The following is a 12,579-nucleotide window of genomic DNA, read 5'->3' as shown; positions in this document are numbered from 1 at the left end:
ATATTATAAATCAATTTGTCCCAAAGTACACTTAAGAGTGTCCCAAGGTACAAACGTGTAACGTACCTTGGGTCAAAACAAGCATTTTTACTTTTATCTTAATTTCAAAAAATCTGGCCACTCCAAAGCTCCACCACAAATACTAGTGATAATAGATTATATATCCTACCGAATAAAGTAAATTTCACATTAATATCTTAGTTGTACGCTGCAATATCTTCATTCAAAGTTGGGGTAGTCGAAAGTGTCCCTAGGTACGTTACGTTACCCTACATGTGACGAGATTAAAAGGAAAACTATCTCAGGTAAGTAGACTTAACAAGTTTACGAGTAATAGTCAATATTGTGATTACAAACTTACATTTAAAGTTGCAGAATTGACCATGACGTATATCAATAAAATTTGTCTTTTGAGAGAGCTTATCTTTGACGACCGAATGGCGTAGTGGTTAGTGACCCTGACTACTGAGCCGATGGTCCCGGGTTCGATTCCCGGCTGGGGCAGATATTTGTTTAAACACAGATATTTGTTCTCGGGTCTTGGATGTGCCCGTAAAATGGCAATAGGCCCGCCCCCTATTACATTGGGACTAACATAACACTCTGGCGAAAAGTGGGTGCAGCAATGCACCTCTGCCTACCCCGCAAGGGAGTACATTAGTACAAGGCGTGAGTGCGTGTTCTATCTTTGTACGGAACCCTCAGTGCGCGAGTCCAAATCGCACTTGTTCGGATTTTTTTCGTAGGTAATGATAAATTCTTTCCTAATTACTCAAAATGCTCTCACTCACATCACGAGCAATATAAAAGTGACTGTATGAATGGAACGGCAATAGCAGGTAGAAATTATTTAAAAAAAATGTATGGAATATATGTAATTAATGCAATTTTTTTACGTATTTTGAGTGTGATACTGGCTCATAACTTAAAAGTGAGCTTAGACAAGAAAAATAGGTATAGAAAATCGCAATTTTGTGCGGGTTCATACCGTTTTTCTAGGTTCCTATGGCAAGTTATATATTTTTAACACCCTGTATCCACGTAGGTACATAAATAAAATCAGCCACCCGTCCAGCCGTCCACATAAAACCACCATCTCATTTTATGTTTTATGACAAGCTCGCACTAGTTTTATGAGAGGACCCTGAGAGGTAGAGATGGGACACAGACAACTATTTATCAAAGGTTAAGAACGATTAGATAACAGTTATTTGATCCTTTATTAAGGCAGAGGCTACTGCAACAACCCAAGGAGATACGGAGTAGAGAAAGAGATTGCTTATGCCCATAGCTATCAATTGCAATGTAGCAAACAAATGAAAAGTAAAAAAAAATATTAAAAAATAAGGCAGGGTAGGTATGTTTATATATTTGAGAGGTTTTGGAAAGTCGATGTCATCAAGTTCAAAAAAAATGATGGTCATGTATGACAAAGAGCATTTATAAAGGGCTAACCCGGGGATAAAACAGCTGTTATGTGTTTAAAACGATTGTATGACTGAAAATAATTGATCTGTGCGCCTCAGCTTCATTTATTTTATGTCATTTCTAATTATTTTATAACGCAGAGAAACTTTATTATTTATGTTAGGTTTTTGTTAAATTAAGGTAGGTGGGTTTCTTCATTTTTTACAGGAATCTTCCTGACAATTTAAAATTAAATATTTAGTTTGCTGTAAAGAAATCATAATCCGCCTTCAGATACCTCTGCTAATTATTTTCATTCAACATCAATTTATTGATGAAAAATCTTATAAATAACTTAAGTAAACAATAAAAAAAAACATTGTAGTTATACATTATTTATACCTTCAACATTCGTTAACAAACGAAGACAAAGACCTTTACAACCTTTCCCATCCCTAGTCCAAACCCTTATTTCACTCCATATAGACATCATATCATCAAGTGACCAGCCTATCTGTGTCTTTCATCCCTCGATCCAACGCCTAAACAATAAGGTAGCATATACTTTGAGCACCGTGGCACAGAGGTCTTTATAATCTGGTTCTATTTATAGTACCGTTACGGATAACGGTTGAACTTATTCTGGTGTGACAGCAGGATGTCAAATAAAGTTTCGTATTTGAAAGCGGTGTTAATGGACTATAATCTTTATGTTATTATAGACTATAGCCAGAATTTAGTGTGGCAAGTATAGTGGGCTGTTATGCCTATTTTATATCGAGGTTTGGTTAAGATTACAAGTCTGGGAAAACCCTCAATGCCGTATTTTCACGTCTGGAAATCACTTTTAAATATGACAGTTGAAATACACTGACACTTATACCTAAGTGTCAGTGTATTTCAACTGTTGAGAGTTCATAAAGTTACCAACTAATAGTTTTGTTACTTATGTGAGTGAGTTTAAAAATACCTACCTACTAATCCATAAAAATAACAAAACAACTTCATTCATAAAATGCAAAATTTCAAAACACCATCCTTTATAAACAAATCAATACTACCTAACTTATTTTTAACACCCTGCAAGAAAAAAGTAAAACAGAAGCCACCGACCAAAAAAGCGAAAACAGCGCTAAGTTAAGCCAAGCCAAGCAGCTAGACGGTATAAGATGTCCCATCTTGAGTGGCCTCTAAGAGCATGCTAAGTGTGGCTTAAAGCGCTGCTTAAGCTTAAGCTGTTACGTTATGCCTATATTTTTGCATGAAATATTTTGCCTTTGTGAATAACGCCTTACGCTAAGAGCCTTTGAATGTTGTTCTGTTTGATGTCGCAATTCTTTCTAACTCTGCAGTTTTGAAATTTGTTACCTGATTATTTTATAGTTTGTATTAGGTATTTATTTAAATATACAGGGTTATTGGTAAGTAGACCGGATCCTTTCAGGAGGTGATAGAGTAAGGCATTTCCAGTCGATTGAACCCAATAATGCATTATCCTAAACTTAACCATTTTTGAGATATTTAATATTTAAGGTTTTTTTAATTTTTCGCCAAAATTTTATGCTTAAAACCGAAAATAAAAAAAAACTAGCCACATTTCAATAATTTTTTTGGTTGTTTTGCATAAATAACATCTGTAACATCACTATCTTTAGTTTTACCGCGAAATTAAATCGCGCGCCAAAATGTTAGCGTCCTACGCCCCGCCTCGCCGTTTCTCGCGCAGCTTCTCTGCGCATACCGCGTCCCGCGCGCTCACTCTTCACCCCCGCGCACACCCGCTCGCGCCACCGGCCAGCGGAGCCCGCGCAGGCAGTCGGCGCCAAACCGTATTCCCGGCTGGATCACGCTCGCTTGCATCCCCTTCGCGAATTATTATAGTTATACGCAAAAGACTACCTCAACTGCTATTTACGTGTCTGAAGAACCTATAAATACAGTGCTTTGTATTCCCTGAGTTTTGTGTTTCCTATCTACCACTCCCACGATAGGACTACCTCATAGTGGGTAGGTAAGTACGACCCGCGCCCACTGGTCAACATCAGAGTTTGCGGTGCGCTCGGTGCAGCCGTGCTCGACACAGGTGCCACACATAGCATAGCGAGTAACATGCTATACGGCATCATGTGCAACAAGGGGGTGAAATTTGAAGAAACTTCTCAAACCGTGTACCTGGCCGACGGATCGAGACAGCTGAAACGAACGTTGGTCGGTGCAACACAGGTAAGTATAGAAGGCAGATCTTTTCAAGTTTCATTCCTCGTGTTCCCGGGTTCAAACACCCGCACGACGCTAGGGCGAGACGCCATTGTCACCGCCGGTATAGTGCTAAACTTAGCACACGGAGCTTGGGCTTTCGGCGACGCACCTTCACGACAGTACAAGTTCGAGACTGCAGTCCGACTTCGTACCACTACCGGCCACATTAGGCCAGGCATAAAGGTAGGTACTCATCCACCTAAAATTTTACATCACCGGCAGACTCCTACGTGGTTCAGGCGAGTCATACCGAACCACGCCAGCGACGCCCGGCCACACACCAACCCTGTGAGGAAACACGACCCACGGGTTCGGTTCTACCACGACCTCAGACCTGTCCTAGTTCAGGGGGAGGCTTATCACGAACGCCTGTGCAGACCACCCCACCACCGTCGAGGACGACGATCAGTTTAGGGGGAGGACCAGGGCTGCTTAGTATGCTACTCCGAACGCGAGGGCGCTTGGTTCGGACTAGAGGGGGAGGATGTAACATCACTATCTTTAGTTTTACCGCGAAATTAAATCGCGCGCCAAAATGTTAGCGTCCTACGCCCCGCCTCGCCGTTTCTCGCGCAGCTTCTCTGCGCATACCGCGTCCCGCGCGCTCACTCTTCACCCCCGCGCACACCCGCTCGCGCCACCGGCCAGCGGAGCCCGCGCAGGCAGTCGGCGCCAAACCAGATTCCCGGCTGGATCACGCTCGCTTGCATCCCCTTCGCGAATTATTAGTTATACGCAAAAGACTACCTCAACTGCTATTTACGTGTCTGAAGAACCTTGAAATACAGTGAACGTTTGTATACCCTGAGTTTGTGTGTTTCCTATCTACCACTCCCACGATAGGACATTCTCATACATCTTAATAAACTAATTAAAATAATCAAATGTGCACTATTCGACTTAAATTAGACATAATACCTCAAAATAGTTAAACATTTTGAAAAAATATTCAAAACGCAAAAACAAATAAATTGAATTAAAAAAGATTTTCATATGACATTTTTTTGTGCACTTCAGCTTAAAAACATGGTCATCTAATAAGCTTTCAAACAAGATGATTCAATACCAAATCGATTAAGGTATCACCAAGATATGGCCAAAACAACCAGCATAGACGGACAAAATTCAACAGGAAAACTAACAAAATTAGCCCAATTTAAAAGTAAAAAGTGTGATTGTTTTCAGTCCTGTTAACTTTAGTATGGAAACCCCTGCTCAGTTTTCTCCGATTTCTCTGGTTGTTTTGACCATATCTTGGTGATACCTTAATCGATTTGGTATTGAATAATCTTGTTTGAAAGCTTATTAGTTGACCATGTTTTTAAGCTGAAGTGCACAAAAAAATGTGATATGAAAATCTTTTTTAATTTAATTTATTTGTTTTTGCGTTTTGAATATTTTTTCTAAATGTTTAACTATTTTGAGGTATTATGTCTAATTTAAGTCTAATAATGCACATTTGATTATTTTAATTAGTTTATAAAGTTGGTACTTATGCAAAACAACCAAAAAAGTTATTGAAATGTGGCTAGTTTTTTTTATTTTCGGTTTTAAGCATAAAATTTTGGCAAAAAATTAAAAAAACCTTAAATATTAAATATCTCAAAAATGGTTAAGTATAGGATAATGCATTATTGGGTTCAATCGACTGGAAATGCCTTCCTCTATCACTTCCTGAAAGGATCCGGTCTACTTACCAATAACCCTGTATAAGATGTTGTTGGGTGCAATAAGATAGTATTTAACTTACACTAACTTAATTGTCTATATTAAACTTCTTTTTGACGCTGACAGAAAATAAAACCATGAAATGTTAGCGTTGTTAGACTCTAATGTTGTATTATTAAGTCTCACTGGACTATGTAATTGTTACAGATAAATAAAGAAGAATGGCCGGGAAAGCAATATTCTTGTTTGCATCCATCACAGCTCTCAATATTGGTAAGTGTACATTAACAACATGTTTATAAATATCTTTATGACTTTAATCCCTGGTCTGGTAGGCGAAAGCGGATTTTGGCATTTAATTTGTGCAGTATTTTTTAAAGATTATTAAAAAGCATTACAGCTTTTGCTAGTTGTTTCTTAAGGGCTGATTTTTCAATGGTCAGATAAATGCTATCTGAGGGATAAACTTGTTCCTGTCACTGTCTAATACCAACATTCCCATGCGACAGCATCAAAATTATTCCTCAGATAACTTTTATCTGACTATTGATAAATCAGCCCTTACTTACATTACTTACTTACTACCCGTATACAGATAAACATCGCACCGATTATTTTTCATATCAATTTCAATATCAAAACGTAAAGTATAAAATGATAAAAACATATGCAACATCGTATTAATAAAATACTTTTTGAACGCAAAAAATATTCTATAGATACACGGTTTAAAAGTTTAAAATAACACAGGACATACATACATAATATTTGTATGCAATGACGTCAAAGGAAAAACGCACGCGACCGAATGTTTCAGATTTAGAGATCCATTGAAATTATTTTAGACTATCCTGTAATATCATCATCAGCTTACTACGCCTTGTGTCATCTGTATTTGTATAAACATTTGTCGTTAATGAGTGACGCACTAACTTAAAAAAAACACACAACATCATTCTTCTACTTCTTGATAGGTAAATAAAATTACGCAAGAAGATATTTTATGAATGCTTATGACTTTGATCCCCGCTGCTGACGGGGTATACAGAGGTGATTCGTAAACGAGTCACTTGCGTTTCACAGTACATGTACCTACTTACGTCACGTTACGCTACCACCGGTCAGTATACTAACAAAATAAACCACACTTACCTACAGCTTCCATTGAAATTCAGACTATCTAAATCAAATGTGGTCAGATATATGTACGGCAGATTGTACTAGCGTATATTTCACGGTATCTACATTATGCTTTCCACAACGAACTGATATTGTGAAAAAATGAACGAAAAAAAACCTAGTGAGGTTTTGCAGCGCAGAACTCATTAAAAAACGCGCCTGGCTGGTTCTATGAGTAGGAACAGTTTGTTAAAAAAATGTTTTGTTTGAGCATACATCTGGTACATTTATTCCGATTTCTGTTTACCAAATTGTTTGTTTTATTTAACATTCAGGCGCTGTTGTAATTTTTTTTGCGCTATCGAGAGCTTTGCATTTCAGGTATACAAAGGGAACACTTTTTTCGCGTTAACGTTTGATTTGTTATTTGAGTTTGATGTTTTTTGAAATGCGATATTTTTCTGTTAGTGTTAAACGTGTTATACTTATTTAAATATTGTTTGTATATTTAGTAAGTAGTTCACGAAATCTGAATCACTGAAATTCCATGTAGGTACTTAGAGTACTTTAACTCTGCAAGTTTCGGCCTACAATATAATACATATTTTCAGTGACCTAAAATATAAAGATATTCAAAAATTTCACATAATGTCACCAATCGTTAATAAAATTATCATGTTTGCCTACTCCATCACTAACTTAAATCTAATATCCTTGGAATTTTAGACACAAAATGAATGCATTGGTATTACGATGCTACTATAATATAACATACAGGTTGGTCTATAAATACAGGTAGCTCACAGTAAGTAATGCTCGAAACAAGATGGATTCCGTTAGACAAATGGCCCACATTTTTCATATATCATACGGAGGTATTCCTCTTATATTTTTCCTTACACATTTGACAGTGACACATTAGGAGGCATTTTTTACCGATATTTCTTCCCGCTAATCGAATATAGAGAAGGTTGTTGTATGGAAGTTTTACCGAAATGGGCCAAAGATTAAGGGAGGGATATTTGTCTTGTTGTTTTATTTTATTTACCTCTACTTATTCGAGGTATTTACACACACACACACGCACTCACGCCTTGTACTAATGTACTCCCTTGCGGGGTAGGCAGAGTTGCATTGCTGCACCCACTTTTCGCCAGAGTGTTATGTTAGTCCCAATGTAATAGGGGGCGGGCCTATTGCCATTTTACGGGCACATCCAAGACCCGAGAACAAATATCTGTGTTTAAACAAATATCTGCCCCAGCCGGGAATCGAACCCGGGACCATCGGCTCAGTAGTCAGGGTCACTAACCACTACGCCATTCGGTCGTCTTCGAGGTATTTCTAGGCTTTTTATAACTATTTTCATATCGTACCTGGGTAGTGCTGTCACAGCTATTTCACATCTACATTAATTCTCATTTTTATCTTCAAAAAACTCTTTCAAGCTTAAACTACTTTTAGGCAAACAGTTGAATATTAATCCGGGGTGACTCGCGGAGTCAATCTTAACAACTTTTGCTCTACGACTTTTGAAAATTCGCCATAAATTAATTGCTTCTACATAGTTACAAGTCACTTGACCATAAAAGTTTCAAAGATATATTATTATCAAACTATACATCTACACATACCTTAGTAATAGTTTGGCTCCGTCAACCAAGATCTAAAATTAATATCTTCAAAGGTCCATTACCTAAATCAAAGGCTCAAAATGACAAGAGCGAATATCTAATAAGTTTCAGAACACGTCTACCCTTCCTTAACTTGTCTTCAGGCTCTTGAGAGGCTCTATATTGAAAACTATAAGGGATGGAAATTTCTCAGTGAACTATCCGCTTTTATAATGATCTTGACGAACGATTGGTGTAGTGGTTAGTGGCCCTGTTTGCTACGCCGAAGGTGCCGGGTTTGATCATCGGTAAATATTTGTTTAAATTAAAAAAATAAATCGTTTATTAATTTTTAAACAAAACATATACATTTATGCATAACACCCCAAACAATACAATTGTTTCTCGGGGTAGTATACTCTAATTAGCTAAATACTAATATTTATACTTGGGTCTGGGGTGTTAAATAATGTTATGTTTGTGTTATGTTTATACACTCACGAGCAATGAAAAAGTTCCAGTGACATACGGAATGGATGGCAGGTGAAACCATTTCGTTGCCCGTGAATTTATATAACATATGACATATGAGAATTTGACATTGTAAATGAGACATAACGCCTTAAAGTGGATGCGACGCCACCACGACGCCGCCTCGATTCTAGTAGTGGACGCAGCGCCTTAGGAAGGGAGTTAAGATCTTGAGGACATGCACTAAGGTCTTGTTTGACAGAGCGAGGTACTTACAACCCCACAGTGAATAGAATAGAACACCATAAGTCCACCTCCCACCACTTCGGTAGGGTGAAAGAGGTCAAAACTTCGCTTCCAAGATATTTAATATCAGGTTATTGAATACAATATCAAATTGTCTCTGATCTCACATCAAAGGAGGAGACTTGATTGAAAATTTGCTATATTTGAAGAGATATTACGATCATACCGCCGTCAGCTGAATTACTTTGCAAGTTTTGTGGATTTTAGTCATAGAATAGAATAGATTACAATAGAACTTCATTATACACCACTGAAATTAGACTTACAAATATATACTTACAAACTAGAAACAATATAATATTATAGAGCTTATATAATATGCTTTATACTTATACTTACAACTCAAATGTTACACAATATAAGCGAATATATTCAAGGTTCACAATAGTTTATCTCGTGGCATATTCAAAGTGGAAGCGCGACAGACTGGCAGACACCCCATTAGGGAATTCGGGTAAAACGCAAGTCTGCATTCTGCTAACATTTTAAACTAATGATTTATCGTTTTTCATTTAATTATTGCAGTACCTATTACAGTACCTCCTGCTAAATATAATGGGTGCCGTAGAGTATAATATAAACTCAAAAAGACAAAGCTGTCTTTACATTTCTTGCAACAAATTTCATTAATTTTCAAAAAACTAAAGCAGAGCGCAAACTTAGACATAATTTTTATTTTTTATTTTAGCGACAGAACCATATTAAATTTGTTAGTAACAATTACAGAATGACACCAATCCTGAAGAAGGACAATATTCTGTAGTAAACTGTTAAGAGCTTTATTTAACCGATATTGAATCTATTGCAGTTCAGCTTTGTCTGAATAATAAACTGTCTTAAAAAACAGAGTGTTGTAAAAACGGTGAGTCAAGGGACATTCTAAACATAATTTTGTTAAACAACTTTTCCATAGGAACTTTCATAGCGACCTATTCAACAAAACAGAATCGTTTTTAGCGCCGTATCTCCCCAAAATTTCCTAGGTATTTCGTCAAGCGAGTGAAGCAAAAAAACAGCATGTTTTTCAGCAGACTTCAGTTGCAGTTAGCAGAATTGGATTCCAGTCTCTACTAGTTGGAGGCATGTTAACAAAAAGGTTGTTTTGAATTCCGAACTTTCCTCATAGGATTCCGATTTCACACTGGACTTACTTTTGAATTAAATAGGTAGGTATACGATCGATTATTTAAAGATTAAGGAAGAAATAAAATACATTCATTTTAAAAAAATATATGTATAGGTATACCACTGAATTACTTTACATTCAATTGCATGGAAAAACCTGTAGCGTTAACTCTTTCACAATTCGTTTCACGGGGGTAGAATAGAACACACAACACATGTCATACTTTAAGTTTCTTTCACTATTTTTAATGAAACACACGTCCAAAATAAATGAGGATCCCATTGCTTTAGAAAAACGAATGCGCCCGGCCCGAAATGTAGGGAAACAGTTCAGTTGGATAAAAAAAGGATATTTTTTTTAGATCTGAAAACAAAGCGTACGCTAACGGGTGGCATTCTCGCATAGATGAGGAGATGGATGTAGAAGTGACACAATTTTTCACTAATTAATATAGAAGGTTTTCTTAATTTTCTGACATCATCATCAGCCTATAGCAGTCCACTGCTGGACGTAGGCCTCTCCCAAAGCACGCCACTGGATGCGATCTTTAGCTTTCCGTATCCAATCATAAACAGCCACCTTTCGCAAGTCGTCACCCCATCTAGCCGGAGGGCGTACCGAATTTTCTGACAGCTCATTAAAATTATCTAAAGGATTAGGACATATATTTAAAGGAGCTGTCATATAAGCTAGTTTTAAGGAGGTTAGAATATGTTCGTATTTGTTTAATTATCTAACTTATTTATTACTAGCTGTTGCCCGCGAGCTTCGCTTCGCCTTAAAATTATTTTGCCGTGGACGACTCCCGAACTACCTACCCAATAACCTGCCATGGTGGTATTAAATTACATGAAAGTTGACAAATAAGTACGAAGATACTTGACTAAAAATTATTTTCATGACTTCATTGCGCAAAGACTTGTATAGCAATGGCAGAATAGTAATTTATAAATGTTTAATTTCAAGCATCTAACTTATGCAGTTTTGTTTTTTTTCATACTTAATTTTTTTTTTCACTTTAACTCCCATTTTTCAAAACAAAACCATAACTTTACTAAGGTGTGCAGACATGTTAGATTGATAAAATCTAGGTATCTTGCAATATCCTATTGTAACTAAGCTTTACGGCTGTTTTAACAGCATGCAGATTTCATCACGCACGTGGGATAGCACGCCATTTTCCCGCATCTCGTGTGCATATTCCACGCGTTACAATGAATACTTGTATGAACGCGTGCGGGGAAATCCCGCGTGCGTGATCAAATCCGCATGCTGTTAAAAACAGCCTAAGTTAATGCCGAATTTCAACCGCTAACTCCGGCTTTTGTGGGAAAATACGGTACCTAAGCTACGTCCCTTCCAAATTTCAAGTGCCTACGCTACGTTTAGCCTGTGCGTGTCAGTCATGGGAATCCCGTATAGAAAATCTCTGTACATTTTTCCTAAAACACCTACGTAATAAGTTTCATGGTTTTATCTTCAAAAATGACGCATAAGAACCAAATGACAATGAATGAAACCTCGTATTGAAAAGTACAGTCGTTTATTGTGTTGTTTTCGAGGACCTTAGAAACTTACTGCAAATACATACAAACTATCCCCCTTATTCATAGAGAAGTTTGACTGTTTTGTCCCTTTCTGTCAAAGAACAAATTGTTCTTTGTCGGAGAGGGACAAAACAGTTTATTAGTTAGAACGTTCTGTAACTTTTCTATGAATAAGGGGGTATAAGTACATTAGCTAAAATCAAACCATACCGCGATCTATATCCGATCCGACAACGCCATCTAGGAGCGGACATAGCTACTATATAAATTAAACTTCTAAAACTCAACACCCATAAAACCTTCAACCCCTATATTACACCCCCACACTGGGTTTTTAAAAAAATGCTAATTATTATTTTTTTGTGATTATGTAGTGCCTAAATACAAAATATAATGTTATTATCTTCAAAAATGACGAACTTCATACAAAATATGAAACCCTATTTCATCCACTCACACATCGAAGTTTCAAAAACGCTAGAACAAAATGTTTAATTATTGCTCATCAAGTGCTTAAATAAAAAGTTTATTTAAAAAAAGATCTACCCCGGCCGGGAATCGAACCCGGGACCTTCGGCATAGCAGTCAGGGTCACTAACCACTACGCTAGATTTTTATCTTTTAAAATCAAGTATTCGCATACAACTTTTAACCCCCCCTTTTAACCCCTTACAACCTCCGTTTCGCAATAAAAAGTAGCCTATGTTCTTTCTCAGGGTCTACACCATATGTATACCAAATTTCATTCAAATCCGTTCAGTAGTTTTGGCGTGAAAGAGTAACAGACAGACAGACAGACAGTTCCGGATATAACCAACAGATGGCACTAAAAGCGCAATACAGAGAGCTTGTATGGAACCGAGGCCATTTAATATGAAGATCCTACATCGCGGTATTAAAGTTTTTCAGTTGTCTGAAATAAATACAAAACCTAATATGATAAATCTATTCTATAGTAGGAGAGTCAGACAGTGACTTTCGCATTTATAATATTAGTTAGGATTGTGATATCTTTGTGGATGGTAGATATATGCAGTTCACGGTTATGTCATTCCTTATGAGA

Source organism: Plutella xylostella, chromosome 28 (genome assembly GCF_932276165.1).
Source record: "Plutella xylostella chromosome 28, ilPluXylo3.1, whole genome shotgun sequence".
Taxonomy (NCBI): domain Eukaryota; kingdom Metazoa; phylum Arthropoda; class Insecta; order Lepidoptera; family Plutellidae; genus Plutella; species Plutella xylostella.
The sequence above is the reverse complement of the archived record's forward strand: the minus strand, read 5'-3'. Positions refer to the sequence as shown.